Source organism: Hipposideros armiger, unplaced genomic scaffold (assembly GCF_001890085.2).
Source record: "Hipposideros armiger isolate ML-2016 unplaced genomic scaffold, ASM189008v1 scaffold_5, whole genome shotgun sequence".
Lineage (NCBI taxonomy): Eukaryota > Metazoa > Chordata > Mammalia > Chiroptera > Hipposideridae > Hipposideros > Hipposideros armiger.
Window position 1 is genome coordinate 4,193,257 of NW_017731355.1, and position 22,222 is coordinate 4,215,478.

A 22,222-nucleotide genomic window follows, 5' to 3' on the forward strand; every position below is an offset into this window, starting at 1 on the left:
TACACAGTAACTTTGATGTCATCTCAGCCAACTTCCCTATGTATGGTTACTCTGGTGATGAACATTGGGTTGTCACGGCACTATTTTAACCAGGTTTTTCTTGTCTATTAGATTGGAGAATGAAATAAATTAAATTAGTTTACAATGATAAATAATGAGAAGCCCTTTGTAATCTTACTTTAATTCCCAAGTATTTATCATTTGAGGACCTCAACAAGATCAACAAATGAATATTACCCAGTAGGAAGAATAGGAGGAAAACAGAGTTGCAGTAAGATAGCAGACCATTGGTTACATCTAGATGGGATCTTTCCCACCTTGACGTCTAAATATGGTTGCTCAGATTAAAAGGTGGTACCAACCTTATTATAAAAAAAAACACACCTTGGAGGTGCAATCATCATTAATTTCATTGTGGTCATCTTTAAGGTCTTTTTCTTTTCTTTTCTTTTTTTCTTTCTTTTTTTTAAAAAGATTTTTATTGGGGAATTGGGGGGATGGGAACAGTGCTGGGGAATTGGGGGAAGGGAAACAGACAAGTTGCTGTCCTTTTGTTCTTCAGTCTAGCTGTGGAGGATGTTGATTCACTGGCCCAAGTTGGCACATCATTGCGCTCTTCCCGGGTGAGGCACATCAGTCACCGGCTTATGGACGGCCAATCACGGCAGCTGCTGGCTACACATGGTAGCCCATGGCAACCCACTGCAGCAGGGGCTGCAGCCTACGCCGTCGCCAGTGACTCATGGCAGCCCAGCTCCAGGTTGAGCTTTTGTTCAGCATCTTAGCTGTAGAGGGCAGTGTCACTGGCCCTCATATGTGGGATCCGAACCGGGGCCCTCTGGCGTCCCAAGCCAGTTCTTAACCCTCACGCCACTCGGCCGCCCATAAGGTCTTTTTCAATAGAAACTATAAACATTGTTGTATTCTGTTACTTTCCCTGTCTGAGTAAGCAATATAAAGAACCCCTAATCTCATAAAAATAACTCACTATACCCTGTAATTTATAAAGCTGTCTCATGGTGATGCCACAGTGAGAAATAACATCCATTCTGCAATACAACGATTTGAGTTGTTTTTCCAAAGTCTTAATATGATGCTCTTAGCTGCAATCAAACCTAATTTATTCCAAATTTTACTTGCAAAGGAAACACTGGGTCCTGCCTAGTAGTTAGGGACAAAAAATAAACCAACCCCCTTTTTTTCCTTTCATCTATCTCTCAATCTCTCCCTCTCTCTCTCTCTCCTAATCTCCGTTTTTCTTTAACTTTTTTACTCTCAATCTCTCTGTCTCTCTCATAACCTCTGTCTTTTTCTTTACTAATTTTTTTACTCGTTCCCTCTCACTTTCATTAATGATCATTAATGATCCCTCCTTCAAATTCCTGATGTATTTTTGAAATACTGATGATGATGAATGAGCCCTATTGCAGAGCAGTTAACTCAGGGTCTGTGTGAATGAGATCTGTCAGAATTTTCTAAATATTCCTCAGGAGACTCACCTCGAGTTGAGAACCACCCCTTTCTAGGAGTAAGTCCGTATGGATGACTCCACAGGCTTGCAGTATAGCAAGTCATCTTTCATCCCTATAATTGTAAGTGCACAGCTGTTTCAGCCTTCATATATTGTTAAGAATACTTTTTGTTTCAAATTAGAGTTTTCTTGTTTAAGTCCTTCAGGAATTACATTTTAGTGCATGATGTGTTTTTGTTTTTGTTTTGGCGGACTCTGTAGAGACGAACACTGTCACTAATAGCTGATTAATTCCTGGGGGCTAAGTTAAGGCCAGTAAAGGAGATAACCACAAGATATTGATAATCAGCACCTACCTATGTGTGTGTCTCACAGGAAGGTCTCTCCTTCTGACTGGAGAAGAAAGGGATGCAGGAGATGGTGAGAGATGGGCTAGTTAGCTAATACTGGGAAGGGAGGGGGTTAGCTCACCTGATACACATTGACTCTAGAGGAGCAAAGACCAAGGAGCCTGAAATTCATAAGAGCTCATCGGGCTCCAGATGAGAAAAGCGTCCAGATGTTCCATGTTTGGACTAGGACAAAGAACACTTTTGTTCAAAGAGTAACTATTCTGTGAGGACCAATCATGGGTGGTGCCAATTCTACACATAACTGATATCTAAACAGGGCCAATTAGAACAAGAAGGTACTCAAGTTGGAACTCAAATGCTATCCTTGGTACCACTGCTGCCATATGTGGTTATGAGCTTTCTTGTACCTTTCGGGCTACTGATGTGTATCTTTAACCAGTGAAACTTGCATTAGTTTGCTATGACTGCTATAATAAAGACTGGTATCTTATGGGCCGGCCAAGTGGCTCAGCTGGTTAAGAGCTCGCTTGGGAGTACCAGCTCTGAACAGCAGGGCTGCGGTTCGGATCCCACATTGAGGACCAGTGACACTGAGCCCTCTACAGCTAAGATGGTGAACAACAGCTTGACTTGGAGCTGGGCTGCTGTGAGTCGCCGGTGATGGTGTAGGCTGCAGTGGGGCTGCAGTGTGCTGCTGTGAGCTACGTGAGTGGCTGGCAGCCAGTGTGAGCTGCCAGGAGCCACTGAGAGCGGCCAACCAATGACCGGCAACCGATTGCCTCACCCAGGAAGAGCACAATGATAATACCAACATGGGCCAGTGAAGTGACGTCCTCCACAACTAGACTGAAGAACAAAAATAGCAATTTGTCTACCTGTCTGTTCCCTGATTCCCCAACACTGTTCCCCTCCCCCCAATTCCCCAATAAAATCTTAAAAAAAAAAAAGACTGGTATCTTAAACAACAGAAATTTTGTTTTCTCACAGTTCTGAATGCTGAAAGTCAGAGATCAAAGGGTCAGCAGAGTTGGTTTCTTCTCTCTCCTTGATTTATACAGGGTGGCCCATAAGTCACTATCTCCTTTAAAAATTGAATAAAACTTTTGTTTGTTAATTAATTAATGTATTGTCTTTAATAATGTTAAGTACAAAAATGAGGTTTTTTAGCTATTTATGAAAAATGATGTCATGTAAATAACCCCCATTGGAAATAACACATATATGCTCTCTGAGTTGAAACAATGGAATGTTGATTTTCAAAATAAAATTCGACAATTTTTACGCATTGCTCCATTGTGTATTTTTCCATAATAAATTTCCAAGGAGCAAACTTTTAAAATCTGAATCAGAAAAATTTTTAAATTAATGACAAGCACAAATATCACAATTTTAAATGGGAAAGTGACTTATGGGCCACCCTGTAGATTGCAGTCTTCTCCCTGTGTCTTCCCATAGTCCTCCCTCTGTGTCTGTCTATCCTAACCTCTTCTTCTTCTTCTTTTTTTTTTTTTTTACAGATTTTATAGGGGAGTTGGGGGAGGGAACAGCGTTGGGGAATTAGGGAAGGGGAACAGCCAAGTTGCTGTCCTTTTGTTCTTAAGTCTAGTTGTGGAGGACATCGCTTCACTGGCCCATGTTGGTATTGTGATCATTGCGCTCTTCCCGGTTGAGGCAGATTGGTGGCCGGCCATTGGATGGCCACTCATGGCAGCTCACGCCAGCTGTCAGCCACTCACACTGACTGCCAACCACTCACAGTAGCTTACGGCAGCCCACGCAGCCCCATTGCAGCCTACGCCATTGCTGGCAACTCACAGCAGCACAGCTCCAGGTCGATCCATTGTTCACCATCTTAGCTGTAGAGGGCTCAGTGTCACTGGCTCATGTGGAATCTGAACCAGGGCCCTACTGCTCAGAGCTTGTGCTCCCAAGCCAACTCTTAACCAACATGCCACTCGGCCGGCCCCTAACCTCTTCTTATAAGACCACCAATTACATGGAATTAGTGCCCATGTAATGGGCCCTAATTAAGTCAAAATGATTTAATTACCCTTTTGAAGACCCATCTCCAAACAGTTATATTCTGGGCCACTGGGGTTTAAGGCTTCAACATATAAATTTGTTGGGCGGAGGTGGAGAGAGCACAATTTGATCCATAGCATGCCTAGATAGAAAATAATTCCTATTACATACGAACATATAATTGATAAAGACTTTAGTGATCATTTTTTATTATCTAGGGACCCACATTTTAACATTGATATGAGGTCTTCAAAAGCCCTGAAAAATAAGTGAATATCCAAGACATGGGTCAGAGCAAAATGGGTCTTGTGTCAAAACGAAACTTCTCTTTTGACTTTTGGAGCCATGATCAGCATTGTCATAGAACTTTGATTCTGAACGAGCCTCTAATTGCATGCTTGCCTGCCTGCAGCCTGTGTCAAAAGCAATTCAGAAAAATGCTCTCACATTGAACATCCATGCTTCCAAAGCAGTCAGAGTGCAGGAGAGTAGGGAGCTGTTAAAAAGGCAACCAGAGTCTTCTAATGGCATTTGGTAATCGACCCAGCTGTACTAATTTGATTTTTTGAACTGAAAACCCCAGGATACTTCTCTGAATGACTGAGCTCATGCTGGAAATAGCATCTTTTCAAGTGTGACTCCAGGGATAGCCTGGATAGTATAAATAGCTTTAGGAATTAATTTCAAGATATGGGCCAGGTAAGTAACTGACTCCTTGGTAATTTTCAAAGATGGCATTTTCAAAGATGGACTATTTCCATCTCTTGATAGATTTTTAATTGAAATAATGATCCAGTGATATGAGAACTAATGCTTCCTTATGATGCCTAATTTCTATCTTAGAAACTAGGGCTCAACATTGCTTATTTGAGACTCAGATATCTCATAACCTCATCCATCCTGAGCATAGCCAAGAACCAAGAAATAGCCACAAATGGTCCTTGAACAGCAAACCACGACGTCACATGCAGTGAGGGTAATGCACTTTGTTTCTTGGAGATCTGCTCAGATCCACTCTCACAATTTATTTACTCTTGATTTTCATATAGTTCAAATGAACATGGTTGTCTAGTTTCTAAGACCAGGTTCCTCGGATGAGAAGGACTTCTAATGGACAGTATGCAAAAGAAAGAAGGGGCATCAGACTTATCATAGGAAAAATTTCAGAAAAGTTTCTAAGGAACAAGTAATTCAAAAAGCAGTGAACTTGGAGGTTGTTTAGTGTATGAAGCAAAAGAGCTTGCTCACGTCAAATGACTTTTGAGGGTGTCTTATATTATACCCTAGAATACCAACTGGGGTTTGTAATGATGACTTTGAGTAATTAAGGATAGTGTGATGTGATCAATATACTCTGAGTAGGACTAAAGCAGTAGATGAATGCTTTAGAACAACTCAGTCCAAATAAAATAAAATAAAAGGAGCTACCATTAATACTGAAAAAAGTAATATTTGTGCTACTTGAGGAAAATTACCCATTTGCCAATGATAACTGAAGCCAAAGATTTACTATGATTGTTCATTTCTAATCAAACGGCAGTCTCTACTCTCTTCTTCAAATCTCCTTAAAGCCACCAAATCAATTTTGGTCTAATCTCTGGTGGTCAGGTCAAGTGAAAGCCCCAATCTTTCTTAAAGGTCATACCTGCCTGTGCTTGCTCTCTCATGTGACTTTGACTTTCTAATCAGCTGGGCAGGGCAAATCCATCAATAGATGCCAGCAGAGCCCCACTGGTGAGAGACTTACGGGTCTAAATCAGTGTCATTATCTTTTTTTAAAGTCAATAATATTGCTTATCCTTAGTTGCAATTAAGATATAACTCATCTCTTTTATAGCATTTTGAAAATCTTATTCTTCTCCCTAGGTCATCTATACTAATTCATTTATATTCACTTATCTAAATTTCTGGAAGAAATATACATGTCTCAAGTAATATCAAGTGGGAATTATCACATTGTTCTGATTCACAATTCATTCCCAAAGCTCAAAACAAAAGATGCTAAGTATCCCATGAGCCACTACAGCTAGGACTGGACATCTCCAGTCCCATCCCACTCACGCCATCTCTCCCTTCCCTAAGCAGCTAATTAAGGAGCTACAGAATCTGCCCACAAACCCTCTAACCCTGAAGAGACGTCTGAGAGAGAGGAGGGAGGGAATGTTCTCTTCCTCAGAGCCAATCGAGGTGAGTGGGCTCCCGGAGAAGAATTCACTCTCTGAGGTTAAGGGTGCTTTCCAGAAGGGAAGACTGGCCTATGGTGTTTTACTCAACCTGCAGACCCATCTTACGGTCTCTGCCAGGAGGGTGGCCAGGAAGAGCTCTTCAGGTGTTGCTTGGGGGTCAGGGGTGGGACTTAGGCAGAGGATGTAAGCATAGAGACTGGTGCTTGCATCTGTTCTAGAGAGGCCCCATTGGAAGAGCCTTTGCCAGCAAGGGTGTGGGGTGCTATGGAGAAGATGGTGCCAACCACCCCTCACTCCATCCATTCTCCAAGGCTCTGTGAGGCTATGGAAGAGAGATGCTGTGAGTCCCCTGGCCGCCCCAGGAGTACAGGAAATCATGGTGGGAGGAGTTGTAGGGAGACACGGGTGTCCCTAGAGGTAGAGAGGCTTCTCCTCTGATGAAGGAAGCTGGAGGGAAAATGAGCACCACCTAGAGAAAACCACTGCCATCCAAACCCAGCTCTTCCGGGTTTGGGATAGGAGGTGAACAGATGGAACAGAAATCTTCTTATAGAAGGATGGTTGGCTGACATTGGGAGTTGTCTCTGTTCTTTATTTTGGTTCACCTAGGTACCATAAGACACTGGTGGGATAGGAGGAATCTCAGAGTCAGGCTGTAGTCCCCCCTCCCTGCAGGAAGCCCTGGGAGATAGTCTCGGGAGTCTAGTCTCTGATGGGGAGAGAGTGGCTGAATCAGATTTAGGCTGACATTTTTTATCTGGAGTGAACTAATTTTAAAAATCAAAAGTGACAGAAACTCATGTTATTAAGTTGTAGAAAAAAGGGAAAGTGTAGTTGAAAGCAGTCCAGACATTTACAGGGAAGAGAGAAGATGTCTGTTGATTCCAACTGGGAGCTCAGATTCCCAAGCCAGGTCTGCCCCCAGCCCTGAGACAGTAGGAAGGTGAGGCCTTCCAGACCCAGACATCGGATGCCCAAAGCCGCTGTGATCACAGTGGAAGAGGTGACTCTGGAAATGGTCCCAGGATTGCTCTAGGTCTGAGATGTTGCTAAAAAATTTAAACCTCAGCTTTTAACATAACTTCTTCTATTTTGTTGGGGTTTTTTTTTAAGATTTTTATTGGGGAATTGGGGGATGGGAACAGCACTGGGGAATTGAGGGAAGGGGAAACAGACAAGTTGCTGTCCTTTTTTTGTTCAGTCTAGTTGTGGAGGACGTTGCTTCACTGGCCCAAGTTGGCATCATCATTGCGCTCTTCCCAGGCGAGGCAGATCAGTCGCCGGCTTCTGGACGGCCGCTCACTGAGGCTACTGGCCGCTCACGCTGGCTGCTGGCTACACACGGTAGCCCATGGCAACCCACTGCCACAGGGGCTGCAGCCTACGCCATCGCCGGTGACTGACTGCAGCTATTTCATTGAATTTTTAAAAACTTGCCACAATGGTAGAAAATTCTTTTGCTGAAATGATGTTGATGGTGTTTGTTCTACCTTGTTTATAAAGGGAGAAAATTCAAATGTGACTTTGTGAAGATTTCTTTAAGATGTACATTCCTTTCTGCTAGCTCCTATAGATGTTTTACTTCTGGGAAAAATCATAGTACAACAGTTTTACATTTAGGCTCCTTAGAAAACGAGTTAGCCATATATTTATCTAAGAATACCTGAGGTATTTTTTCACCATGTAACAGAGAACCTCCGAAGGTGATTGAGTTCACAATTGGGACCCTGTTGTTTCTGTGCTCTGAACTTCCCAAAAATCTACGTACTGAGTTTTTTGTTTTTTTGTTTCAGACCATTGCCATATTCCCTAGGCCCAGATACACTGTTGAAATGTAGTGTGTTAACTTAATAGGTGCTATTAATTTTCTAACATTATGAATGAGAACACTGAGACAGACAGGTTAAGTACCCTGCCTAAGGTCGCTTAGAGTGTTAAGTGGAGGAGCTGAGAGTCCAGGTCATGCAGTCTGGTCACTTAAGTCAGCCTCTTACCTGCACCATCCCTGGGTATGATCATTTAAAAGTTCTTTGACAATTAAGTAGGCAAAAATAGCATATTATTGATATTTTAGTTTCCATCTCTTTGATGACTAATGATGTTGCATATTTTGTTTGCAGTAGACTATTAATTTTTGCATTACTTTTGAGTGAATTGCCTGTTCATGACCCTTGCTCACTTTTCTAGTGTATTAATCTTTTACTTTTTGATTTATGAGAACTCTTCATTTTCGCCATTTGACTATTTGCTTATATGCATATGTAGGGGTGTGTGTGTTTTACATTGTGCAAGTTAAAAAACTTACATAGTCGTCTCAATGTTTTCCTTTTATGTTTAATTTAAAAGGCCATCTCCTCATATCCATCCATGTTTTCTTTTTATTCTTTTAGATTTCCATTTTTTTCCTGCAACATTTTAATTGTAAAAATTTTCAAACAGAAAGTTGAAAGAATTTTATAGCAAACATATGTATATACATTGTCTAGGTTCTACATTAACATTTTACTGTATGGGTTTATGCATGGTTATCTATCTATTCATCATCTCTTTATCAATCTGTTAATACAGTTTATTTGGAGTGCTTTCAAAGTAAACTGCAGACAGTACATTTCCCCTCTAAATACTTAGGCATACATATCATTAATTAGAATTAGTATTTGTTTACACTTTTTTCTTTTGATGTAAAATTTACCTACAATGAAATGCAAAAGTCTCAAGTGTACTTTCACTGAGTTGTGACACATGCATGCACCTGTATAACCAAAAACCCTAGTAAGATACAGAGCATTACCACTACCTGGGAAAAATGGCTTGCCTCCTCTAGAATCTCATACAAGTGGAAGTAGACAGTGTTGGAATTGCTCACATTTCTGCACATCTTGCTATCAGAGGCACTGATGACCTTTGTCCCAGACTCTCTATTCAAGGATGTTTGTATAGCAAATGGCTCTGGAAGCAGAGGTTGTGTGTGCCTCGCACGCGAAGAGCAGGCATGCGCACTGCCCATAGTAAAGGATGTAGGTTTGCCGAGCTCAGGGTCTCCACCGGCATGGGCAGGTGTCACCTGGCTCATCCCGTCACCCTGTGGGTCCTGTGCAAGACAATGCTGATGCTAAGGCTATTGCTATCACTGTGAACAGTACCTTGTCCCAGCGGTCCTGTATCTTCTACCAGTGCCCATGAAAGGGGGCAGGTTAACTGGTTAGCTTCCAAATAGGGAAAAATCCCTGACCCACCCAGCTGTTAGCATACAGTGTGCACTCCAGCTTCCTTCTCTCAGCATGTTTTGAGATTCACCAATGCTGTTGCATTTATCAGTAATTCTTTTCTGTTTATTGCTGAGTAGTACCCCTGGATCCACAGTTCATCTCTCCAGCCTCTTGGCTCTGCTACTTACTGTCTGGATGGACTTGAACAAGTTATTTAGCTTCAGTTTCCTCAGGCTTCAAACTGAGATAACAATGGTGCTTGCCTCATAGGATTGTCAAGAGAATTAAATAAAACGGTCTAAATCAAGTGACATACCCATACCTGACCCATAATTATATCGCTAGTGCAGTAAATGTTAGTTATTGTCATTATGACTTAAGATTTGAAGTTGCTATGCATCCTAACCCACCTTTAAGGTGAAGAAAAGAGCCTGGGTAACCTGTCTGGAAGATCTGAGTTGAAAAGTGTAATGTTTTCCACTCCGGCAAGGGTCTTTTTCTCTGTAAACGTCTGCTCATTTTCAGTCTTTAAGGTTGTGTGTGTGTGTGGGTGTGTGTGTCTGTGTTTTGAAATTGTGAGGAATAGGTGACAAAGGGGAGGAAAGGAGACGATAAAAGAAGGTCCCTAGAGTGGTTTGGCTTCACACTGAAGCAGAAATGTGTTGCTAAATCAGCCCACCAAGGAATGGGGTGTACAGCAAGCCCAGGGAAGCCCACATCACTTACTCTCGCTGCTTGGTTGGGCCCTGTTTTCAAACCTCGAGCCTCATCTGTCACTGGGCCTGAATGTCTTCAGGTCAACAGAACAGGCCCCGAAGTCAGAAAGCCTGGTATTTATAGAAGCGTCTCCCTAGTAGCTGATATCATTATTGTCACACATGGAGGGCAGCATGGTTTTCATTCTGAGTTCAGTGTAATCCATGATTCAGAGCTGGACTGTCCAGGTTCCGGCCCCCATGCTACCTTGTAAATGGACATTTCCCACCATCCCAGTGACAAGAGAGAAAACACCCTGGGATACAGTCATTCCTTAGCAACTATGGAATCACAAACACAGGTGGGACCTGACTTACGATGGCGCAACTTATAATTTTTCAACTTTCCAAAGGTGTGAAATTGACATGCATTCAGTAGAAACTTTACTTCAAATTTTGAATTTTCATCTTTTCCCAGGCTAGTGATATGTGACACATTACTCTCTCATGATGCTGGTCAGTGGTAGCCACCACAGCTCACAGTTAGCCAAGCAATCACGACAGTAAACACCCGATGCTCTTTGCAGCGGTTCTCAACCTTTCATAGGGGTCACCTAAGACCTCGGAAAACACATTTTTGATGGTCTTAGGAACCGAGACACCGCTCCTCTATCCGTCTCCAGGCCCACATGCAGATACGCCCACATACGAGTACCCGGCGACCCCTGTGAAAGGGTCGTTCGACCCCCAAAGGGGTTGCGACCCACAGGTAGAGAGCCGCTGCTCTACAGTGTCCTGTGCTGCCATTGTTTTTTGAATATTGTGTTCTGAGCATGCTTAAGGCAGGGTGGACTAAGCTATAATATTTTGTGGGTTAGGTGTATTAAATGCATTTTTTACTTACGATATTTTCAACATATGATGGGTTTAATCAGGACGTAACACCATCGTAAGTGAAGGAGCATCTGTAATGTGCTTGCTGAACCTTGGGCTGACCTTTAAATATGCACAGTAGCACCCCCTTATCTGTGGTTTCACTTTCTGCAGTGTCAGTTACCCACGGTCAATTATGATCCAAAAATATTAAGTGAATAATTTCAGAAATAAATAATTCACAAGTTTTAAATTGTGTGCTGTTTTGTATAGCTTGATAAAGTCTCTCCATCCCATGTAGGACGTGAATCGCCCCTTTGTCCAGCACGTCCACACTGTTCATGATCCCTGCCCATTAGTCAGTACCCATCTTGGTTGTCAGATTGGCTGTCGCAGTATTGTAGTACTTGTGTTCAAATAGCCCATATTTTAGTTAATAATGACCCCAAAGTGCAAAAATAGTTGATGCTGGCAATTTGGATATGCCAAAGAGAAGCCATAAAATGCTCCCTTTAAGTGAAAAGTTGTGTGTGTACAGGAAAAAAACAGTATAGTTGGCCCTTGAACAACGCGTGTTTGAACTAAGCAGGCCCATTTATATGCAAATTTTTTTCAATATGTACTGTAAATGTATTTTCTCTTCCTTTTGATTTTCTTAATAACATTTTCGTTTCTCTTTATTGCAAGAATATAGTATATAATACGCTTAACATACAAAATGTGTTAATCCACTATTTATGTTATGTGTAAGGCTTCTAGTCAACAGTAGGCTATTAGTAGTTATGTTTTGAGGGAGTCAAAAATTATATGTGGATTTTTGACTGCATGGGGGATCAGCGCCCCTAACCCTGCCTCATCCAAGGGTCAACTATACATGTAGGGTTTGAAACTATCCAGGGTTTCAGACATCCACTGGGGGTCTTGAAAAGTATCCCCGTGGATACAGGGGGACTTCTGTGCTCTCTGTACATCTGTCTCCAGTAGCTGCTTTGCCATCAACAGATACTTGATTATCAGTAAATGTCTCTCTAGGTGATGGGCAACACTGAATCTTCCCCATTCTCTTATTAGTTCACAGCCATTAATATTTCCATCGAGTTTTATTAAGTATTTTACTCTATGTACAACATTGTATTGCTATGAGACTTTTTTCAACAAGAACTGAAAATTCACATTTTTATATGAAATCTCCTAAATATTGTATGTTGGCAACCAAGTAAAAAACATAAAAACTGTTTGGGCCGACTGAAATGCCTGTAGATCGGGCAGCGCCACAAGCTGCCTGTTCACAGCCTTTCTCTTATGGCTCTGCCGCACAACCCAGGACGGTCTGTATTTTCTTGTTCTGGAAAAAGTGACACTGACCTGTCACTCCTAACGAGGGCCCAGGAGCCTGATTTTACCAGCAGACAAATTTGTGGCGATTGTCAAGTTCTGTTTTTCGTTACCTGTGGCACTTTCCGTTGCTAGAGCCCCCATGGAACTAAAGGGTTGACGCATGTCCCAAATGTGTCACTCACAAACTGGAGAAACCTGAGCAGTCGTGTTGAGATGTCAGGTGTGTGGAACTGTGTCCTGGCTCTGCAGTCCCGGCACTGTAATGATAGTCACTCCCACCAGTGCTTTCAGAGGTCGCTGAGCTGAGAGTCCCTCAGCATCAATAACAAGCACATAGGAGGCGTAGGCAGCGAGATCCTTCTAGGTCAGGCTGATGCTGTGCTCGTGTGGTCTTCCACTGAACAACCTGAACCTGGGCCCCAGAAGCGGAATGCTGATTGGCACTTGGACAAAAATGCGAGTTCTGTAATGGGGCAGCATTTAGTGGTTAGTTTTACCAAAGGCCAAATAACCTTTGTCTATTTGCTTTGTTGCTGCTTGTCTTATGTGACATTGATGCTAATGAAGAATATTCTACATCTTGTGCAGCAAAACTGTGAATGATTGTGTAAGGTCCAGGTAGGGAACACAAGGCACGCTCAAAAGGGGTGATTGAACAGCATGTAATAAAGGTCCTAGTTACTAAGGTTTGGTTAGGGCAAAGGGAAACCAACAAGGAATGGTGAAGCAGGAAGCTGTTTCTGCCCTTGGACATGAAGTGACCATGGGAAGTAGTGCTCAGGAAAGGTAGCTGTCACCCTGTGAGAAGGAGCTGTGGTCTTACAAGAGCACAGTGACCGCCATGGCCTGGGGGAGTGACCTCTCTCTCCTCCTGCCTCCAGTCTCCTGCTAGTGCTTCACTTTGGCCAATCCCAACCAGAAACTGAAGGAAGGGAGCTGAGTTTGCCTGGTCCTCAGCAGTCAGCCTCTTGGGAGCACAGCAGGGTGGGAAAGGAGGATGGAGGGTGAGTCTACAGGGAGAAATGCAGAATATCCAGCACACCTTGCCAACCCTTAGAAGGATGCTCCAATCACATTTTTCTAATGGCAGTGTCAGCTCATTTCTAATGGGCATTAGTTGGGCACCATAACTGTTAATGATCTATAACGTCTCTTAAAAAGAGCGAGGGAAAGAAAGGGCTCAATCCAAGTTATAGAATTCTGATTACAGTATGAGTACAGTACAGAATACAGTGCATTGTCAAAGGGTGCATTTGGAACTGGTGGAGTGAACAGTGGCAGCGAACACCTGAGCTAGGGTCCCAGACATCTGCCTTCCTGCACTGGGCTTAAAGTAATAATTTTAATCAAATGACTTTTAAATCATGAATAGCCTTTGCAGCTTGCCACAGGCCTCACCACTTCCTTAGGTTATGCCCCAGTCCTTTTTGTTTCTGTCTGGCTATTGAATGCTCTTGAGTCTGTGACCCTAAATCTAACCCTCAGGGGAACGATTCTCAAAGTATACCTGGCATTACTACCCAGGAACGTGTTAGGAATGTAGATTATCAGACTCCACTCCAGATATACTGAGTCAGGAACTTGGAGAGTGGGGTCAAGCCAGCTGTTCTAACAAGACTTCCAGGTCATTCTGATGTTCACAGAAGTCTGAGACACTGCTCTAGAGTGTAGGGCCCTGATTATCCTGCCATATAAGACACATCCACTTGGATCCATAGCCTTCATATTCCTTCACACACAGTAGCTTCAAGCTTGACGCCCTGACTGAAGTCCTTTAGGAAGCTGACCTCTATCATCAGGAGTACTGAGATTGATTCTCGCTGATTTATTATTGCTACAGTTAGTTACTGGCTTAAGATTATTGCATTGCCAAGGTCATGTTGAAAGGTCCATAAAAGGAGAGAGAGGAACCAAAAAGTCAATAATACTGGGCCATATGTCTGACTTCCCTAGGTAGGGCTGGTAAAAATCCTACAATAAAACAGACCCTGAAGACGCTAGAGCTTGACAGCCTGCCTCAAAGGCATGAGGAATACACAGGAGTGGTGCCTGCTAGGCCTCTGGAGGATGAAAATGCACTGTTTCCTCATGTGCTAGAAAGACCATGCTCTCCACTGTGGGGCTGCTGTCTGGCTAGCAGCCCTGAGCCCTAGACGCATCTGCCCAGCCAATCAGAAAAGAGGAAGACAAAACCTGGCCATGGTTTGATCCATAGTTCTTCAAACCATTTTGTCTTGGAGTCCTGGAAACAAATTGTCTTGGGGAAACAGAGGCAGCAATAAAACCATCAGGGATCAAAAGGGCTCCTCCCAGTTCCCCCTCACTGCTGCCCCCTGGCCTCTGATCCCAATAATTAGCTGTGTGCCCCAGAGGCTCTTCCTGGATTTGGAGGTGTCTGAAAGGCAATGACATTGTGACCTTGACTGGGTGACCATGGACAAGTCATTTCATTTCTGTAGACCTGGATATCTGTAAAGATGAAAAGCCTTAAAGGGATGCTGCAATGCTCTGTAGCTCTGTTTACATGGTGACAGGATTTGTCTGCCCAGTTTAATTTTCTGCATAACTATTGCCTGAGACTATCTATAGTGCAGAAGAAACGGAACAATTCAAACTGGTAACTCTTAGCCAAGTGGATGCATTAGTTCTCTATTGCTGCCTAACAAATCATCTCACAATGTCCAACAACCAATAACTATTATTTCACATAGTTTCTGAGAGTCAGGAATCTGGGAACTGGGAACAGCTTGATAGGGTGGTTCACAGGCTTGCAGTCAAAATATTTGATGGCTTGATTGGGCTGGAGGAACTGCTTTCAAACTTACTCGTGTTGGCAGGAGGCTTCAGTTTCTTTCTACCAGGGCCTCTTCTCAAAGCTGCTCACAATATGGCAGCTGGCTTCCCCCAAAGAGAATTATCTGATAAAGAGAATGAGCAACAAAGACAGTGTCATTTTTTACATAATCTCAAAAGTGGCATGTCACCATTTCTGCCGTATACTGTTGGTCACACAGATTAACCCTAGTTTAACGTGGAGGGGACTACATGAAGGTGTGAACACCAGGAGATGGGGACCACTGGGGACCATCTTGGAGGCTAGTTTCCACGATGGATCATGGTTCCACAGTGGACCATGTAGCTGCTGGTGGATTGCTTCATAGATTATGACTGGCGCAAGTGGCAGGACAGCTGTGAACTGTAAAGGTAGCCCAGCAGGAGCTGGTCAAGAGCCAAGCTATTTTTGCTAATTGTGATGCCTTTGAATCTAATCCACATACTGCTTTTTTGTTGTTGTTGTTGTTGTTGTTTTGTTTTGTTTTTTCTTTTTAATTTATTTTTTTATTGTTAGTTTCAGGTGTACCGAACAATACAATAGTTACCCTTTTCACCCTCACCAGGTAACAACCCCCCTCCCCCCCACATACTGCTTTTTGATGTTTGGTTTACACACCACTGCGACAGCATGGACCAATTATATGTGCACACCTATGTATGCATGCCTGAAGACAGTGGCCTGCAGGCATTCACCAGCCAAAAAGACCTTGTAAATTGTGCTTCATTTGCCCTTTTGAGCCACACCCAATCCCTCTAATTGAGCCCCATTTTTCTAGGATGTTCAAGCATATTTGGTTATCCCTCACAAACAGATATGCAAACCAAACCAAAACACCTCTTCTGAGCATTTGCATGTTAGCATAGCTGAGTGGAGACAGAGCGCTCCCTTTACTTTCGGGGGGCCTGTCTCTGGGTGATTTGGGATCCAGTCAGCAGGGACTAATTTGCCTAGCTGTGCTTACAGCTAATTAGCTCACCACTTTGTGCTTCGTCAGCAGGCTTCTTGGAGTTACTTTTTTATTTTTATAGATCTGCTCCATCACAAAAGTCATTTTTTTTCATGATTATATTACCAAAACACTTTACTCTTCTTTTGAGGGGGGAAAGTTCATTAAGATAACACAGTAATTGTAATTTGTTGTTGAGTTGTTTATTTTTCTCAGACTTAAGTAAACAATGATGTTAAAGCTGAGAGCCGTCCCCTCAGGTATATACTCCTTAATTTACAGAGGAAGAATTCCTGTGGTGCCTAACTGCCTGGGCTCTGGGAAAAGATCACCTAGAATCGAATCCTGTAACATTTACCGGCAGTGAGAACTTGGACAAGATGCTTCACTCTCTGTGCCTCAGTCTCCTCATCTGTGAAATGGGAATACTAATAGTACCTATCCCATAAACAGTATCTGGCACATAGGAAGCACTATATAAGCATTAGCCACTGTCGTTACTTAGTATGGCTGCTCCCTTTGAGGACCCTGGGCGGCATAGATGCAGCTCATTGAGGAAATTACACACCTGAACTGCAGAGGCCCAGGGATGCTTACCTGGCCTAGGCTATCTGCAGGTGTTCTTTTTTCCCCTCACTGCAGGCTCCAGGTACACAGCCTGCTTCCCTTTCTTTAATTACTGCCACTACCCGCCTTTGCCCCTCAGGATTCCTTTCCATTCATGACCAACTAGAAAAGGGGAGAGACTCATTTGCTGTCCCGGAAGCCAGGCACAGTGTTCCTTCTCATTTTAAGGGTTTCCCTGCTAATTACTACAGGGATCCAGCCCCCCACCTGGGGAAGGTAGAAAGCCAAAGACATCTCTCTGAATTCTTATGAGCGAAGGTCCTGCTCCATTAGGCTCTTGGCTTCCCGGACAATGATACCCAGAAGCCTGGTGGTCTCATCTTCTCTCCTGAGGATGAACGTTGGACTCTTTCCTTCTCCTCTCCTCTTCTTTCTCTCTGGGTCTTGCAGTCCCGTTTCGGCTTGAAGGCTCTCCCTCTAAATCTACGGTCCTGAAATGTTCAGATGGGGAATACAGGGGAGAAATTAGCTCATTTATTTACTAGAAGTACACTTTGAGTATTTATTATGTGGTAGGCACAGTCCTAGGGTTCATTTGCCTGTCTTTGCATTTGGGGCTGGAGTGATAGGAGCAGGTGACATCCATGTCTACAGAGCATTGCCTACGGAGTCAGGCTTTGATATCCTTAGCATTCCTCCAAAGAACCTTGGCAACCAGAGTCATATCCCGCTTTAAACTGGATCTCAGTTTAGGAATTGGTGTTGGAGTTAGAAAATCAGTGTTGTGTCCTTCAATTAAAAAAAAAAAAAAGAAGAAAAGGGCCGGCCGAGTGGCGCGATGATTAAGAACTGGCTTGGGATGCCAGAGGGCCCCGGTTCGGATCCCACATATGAGGGCCAGTGACACTGCCCTCCACAGCTAAGANCGGTACCTCCATTTCTTAATCCACAAGTGGGATAATTCATGTTTGAGGTTCTCTAAAGCTCCATTGAGCTTTAATTGTCCTTTTAGCACTTGCTGCCACGCTTTGAAGTGGTGGTTCTCGAACTTCGGGAGGTGTGGGATTCTGTTGAGTAGTCAATTAAAGTTATGGAACTTTTCTCCAGGTAACATGTACATACATGCAATTTTTTGGATATCATTTCTCAACATTTGGGGACCTTCTGAAGGTCCCAGATGTTCCTGGACCATGGGTTAAGAGTCCCTGACAGAGCACATGCATCTTTTCATGTCTGAGTTCAGATGTGAGTTGTAAAGAATAGAGACGTTACTAATGCTTTATGCACGACTGGATTCTTTAAATCAAATATACCACGTCTTTTAACATCTTATTTTAAAATCTTGGCCACATGATCAATCTGTTTTACTTGTGTATTAATAATAAACTCTAAATGCCAGGGAGAAGCACCCTGGGCTAGTTTTAAATCCTCTCTTGGGTCTCCCTTGATGTGATTTTATTACTGAAAGGCAAAAAGAAAATAAATCTCATCACAAGACAGCACCATGATTTACCCCAAAGACAAGCAGAGGCTACTGCATTTCAATGTTGCCTGCACACCGGGTACGAACTTATATTTTTTTTCTGGGTAACAGGAACATTTAATTTTTTGAAAAACAAATGAAATTATCATTCTCGGTGAAAGGCATGCAGTGTGCCCCAGGTCCCCTACGATGTTGCTTGGCTAACTCCTTCTCTTCTTGGCTCCTGCTTCGATTTCACTTCCCCAAGAAGGCTGATCTGAGCCCCCGGCCTAGTTAGTTCCCCTGCCATGGCTCAGACAGAACCACTCTACCTCTCCTATCATATTGCTTATTTATACCATTGCAATGGCCCATTTTCTGGTCTATATTTCCCTAAAGACTTTAAACTCTGTGAGGGCAGCAACATTCTCATTCACAGTTATTTTCCCAGCACCTAAGATAGTGCCTAGTACANCTTTAAAAAAAAAAAAGAGCAAAAATGTCAAAGTCCCTTGGAACCTGATGGATAAGGGCTCCTCTTTTCCTGCCTGCTATTTTATTTTTACTGAAGGATCACTTCCTCTCTAATTAATTGTTGAGCATCTCAAATATATGCAGACATGCAAATAAATTTATTGTAAACCTGACAAATACCACTGTCACTGTGACAAGTACTGAATCAAAGTTGTTTCAACACAGATGTTTCTATTTGATAAAAAGCCACTTAAAATAATGAATTGGAACATTTAGAAAGCTTACATCTTTGACATTAGTTTTGTTAATAAAGTAGTAGGAGAATAAATACTTCACATCAAATCATAGCTAACTGCTTTTCTGAAAAAGAATATAAATTTCTCCCTTCATAGAGAGCTTTGCATCTGAGACCCTTAGTGCATTTAATGGATAGCAAGTTATAAAACAATCTTATCAGGTGGCACTAAATGACAACTATGATCTCTGTTTTGAAGAGGGAAGAATGGAGGCACCAAGGAGAAAATTCGCTTACCTGAGTTTTCGTAATCATAATAGGTGCTTCTCACTGAGGCTTTGTTGTGTGCCAGGCACACTGTTGACATGTGTTATGTATGTTCTTATTTGATTCTCAAAAAAGCTCTGAATAGTTACAATAAGTGAGACTCAGAGAGGTTAAACAACTTCCTCCAAGTGACACAGTAACTTACCCAAGTTCATCATAACACTGCTATATACATGGTAAATTAGTGGCCAACACAGAATTGAAACCTTTCTCTTTTGGCTCCTTTCTAACCCTATGTTTCTCTACCTAATTATTTTAGAATGTTTACAAACCTCTAATTCCCCAGAAGAATGAATTGCCCACTGGTATTATTATGCTAAATAAATCACAATGAGGGCCTGATTTCTGAGTTGGGGCTGTAGCCTGAGTGAAGATCTGTCCAGCCCCAGCTGGTATGAACTTTTTGCAGCTGCACAAAATGCTGTTTGTGACACAGTGGAAAAAAGCAAGGACAAGCAGAAATCTTGTATTTTGGGGGAAATCATGCATGCATGGTATTGTGACAGTCTAGCAACCCTTAGCCTGATGTGACAGGGTAAATTATATCACACCAAAAATGCCCACAGAAATCTCTAACAGCAATATGTTGAGTTAATATAGAAAGTTCATGAAAAGAAGGAACAGACGCATAGCATGAGATGGCCCTCAGTTCTGACTTGAAGCTTAAATTGCTGTATGAGAAGGATCAGTGCTACAAAGTTGTGCTTGATGCATTCTATCAAAGACAATATCCTAACGAGACCAAAGCCCTGGAAAGGACTAAAGAGCTGATCTGGGAGTCCCATGGCCCTCCTCATTCCATTACCCAAAAGAGGGAAGACAGAGGGAAGAATATGCCCTTGGCAACCAGTTCCTGTGGAAAAGACCTGGGCAGGGAGGGAATCAAGAAAAGCACACAAAAGCCATTTGAGTCAAAGACCCAGATGGTGCTTGAACTTGTGCTTTTTGATGCATTGACAGCTTTGACGTTGAACCTTGACTAAGCCCCTGCCATGTGTAAGTCTCTGTGCTCAACACTTTGAGGAACTTGGCAGGTCTGTCCATTACGGAACACACTATCTAACAGCCAAGACAAGATGCACAAATAACAAAGTCATGATGGAATGAAATGATTGGGCTAAGTCATTTACACTAAGAGTGTCACGGAAACACAGAATGGGGGGAGGGCAAACTCTTATCAGGGGAATTGCATAAGATTTGGTATATGCCATTGGGGCAACAGATATCAAGCAGAAAGAACCGTAAAAATAAAGGCACAGAAATAGAATGTTTAAAACACATTTAAGTGGAACCAGTAGTCCAATTTGGCTAGAATGTAAAATGTGAAAGGAGAGAAGTAGAAGATGAGGTTGGGGACGCAGGTAAGGAAGAGATGGAACAGAGCCTGGGATGATCTGTGCTAAAACATGATGCATTTATTCTGGAGTCTAGGGAAGTTCTTGAAGACTCTTGAACAGGAGAGTGACAGGATCAACCTTGTGTCTTAGGAAAATGATCCTGGCAGCAATGTGGGGCAATGCGGTCTTCTTTTCTTTCTCGGGGATGCTCTTCATAGATGAGGGGATTAGGGGATCACCTGCATTAGGATATAAATGATTAGAAGGTGTGACACTAAAGGGATAACCATACTAATCTATGCAAACAATCACTTTTAAATGTTGGCAGTTTAATATGGGTGATAAATGAAAAGTGATGCTATTGATATCTGGCTATGACCCACAAGTGCCAGGTGAGAACTGTTGGTGTAGACTGCAAGTCTGTATGCGTCAGCAGCAAGAACTAAGAATGGGTCGTGGAAGCCCTTGGCGTGGACATTGGCAGGCATGCAGCTGTCCTAGTCCTTTCAGGCTGCTATAAGAGAATGTCATAGACGAGGTAGTTTATAAATAACAGGAATTTATGTCTCACAGTTCTAGAGGCTGAAAGTAGAAGATCAAGACACCAGCAGATTCGGTGTCTCATGAGGGCCCACATCCTACGACACGGATGGCCATATTCTCACTGTGTCCTCACATGGTGAAAGGGCGAGGGAGCCCTCTGGGGTCTCTTTCATAAGGGTGCTAATCCATACTTGAGGCTCCATCCCCATGACCTAATCACCTCCTAAATGCCCCCCTTCCAAATACCATTACTTCAGGGATTAGATTTCAACAGATGGATTTTGAGGGGACACAAACATTTGGTCTATCGCAACCGCTTTGGATAAGGTAGTAGTACAAGGACTCGGAAAGTGAGAAGGAGAGGATGGTAAGCATGGAGGCGCAGTGTATGGTTGCGCGTGGTACAGGTTTTATAGGGTAGCGTCTGTGAACGGCCACACACACTCGGCTGTAGCCCTAACTGCCCACCCTCCACCCCCGCCACCATTGTGGGCTTCACAACATTTCTGGATTCAGAAGGCCAATTTAGGTACCTTAGACCACCTGATATAAAAAGTATCCTGATGTCTTGTTGCTATATTTTTCTGCAGTCTACTCCACAGCACACCTGATGAGGACAGACACCTGTCTCTCTTGTTCTCCTCCACAGCTCTTGGCAAAATGCCCCCCACCTCCCCACACAGAACAGGTACTCAAATAGTTGATAAATATTATACAATTATAGAAAGAGAATACTTGTAGTTTGTTTATCATTTACTTTTTATTTTTTAAAAAAAGGAAGAATAGAGTAGGGAGATGGTTCGGTGTCAGCTCAACCTTTCTGGTACATTGTAAATAACACACTGAGTTGACAGGTGACTCTAAATAGTGAAGAAAGATGTTTCCAGAATGGTTCAAGTTAAGCTCTGAAGAGTCACAGCTTCCATCCGTTTAGCAGTAGGAGCCACCATGGCGTATAGACTCAAGGGCTGTGACAACACCTTAACACATCCCCTGGTTTGGATGCATTCAGGCATAGTGAGCAGGCCTTTAAATAAGCCAGAATGCTGCAAACACAGAAACCTTCCCTTCTTTACAGCTTCCTGTTAGAGGTTGACTTACATCCCCCAAACACTCATTTGGAGCCCTAACCCCCAGGACCTCAGAAGGCGACCATGTTTGGAAAGAGGGTTGTTGCAGATGCAATTAGTTGAGATGAGGTCATACTGGAGGAGGGTGGACCCTAATCCGATAGGACTGGTGTCCTTACAAAAGAGGAAATTTGGACATAGACACGCACACAGAGAGAACACCATGTGAAGACAAAGGCAGACATCAGGGTGATACTCCTACAAGTCAAAGAACGTCA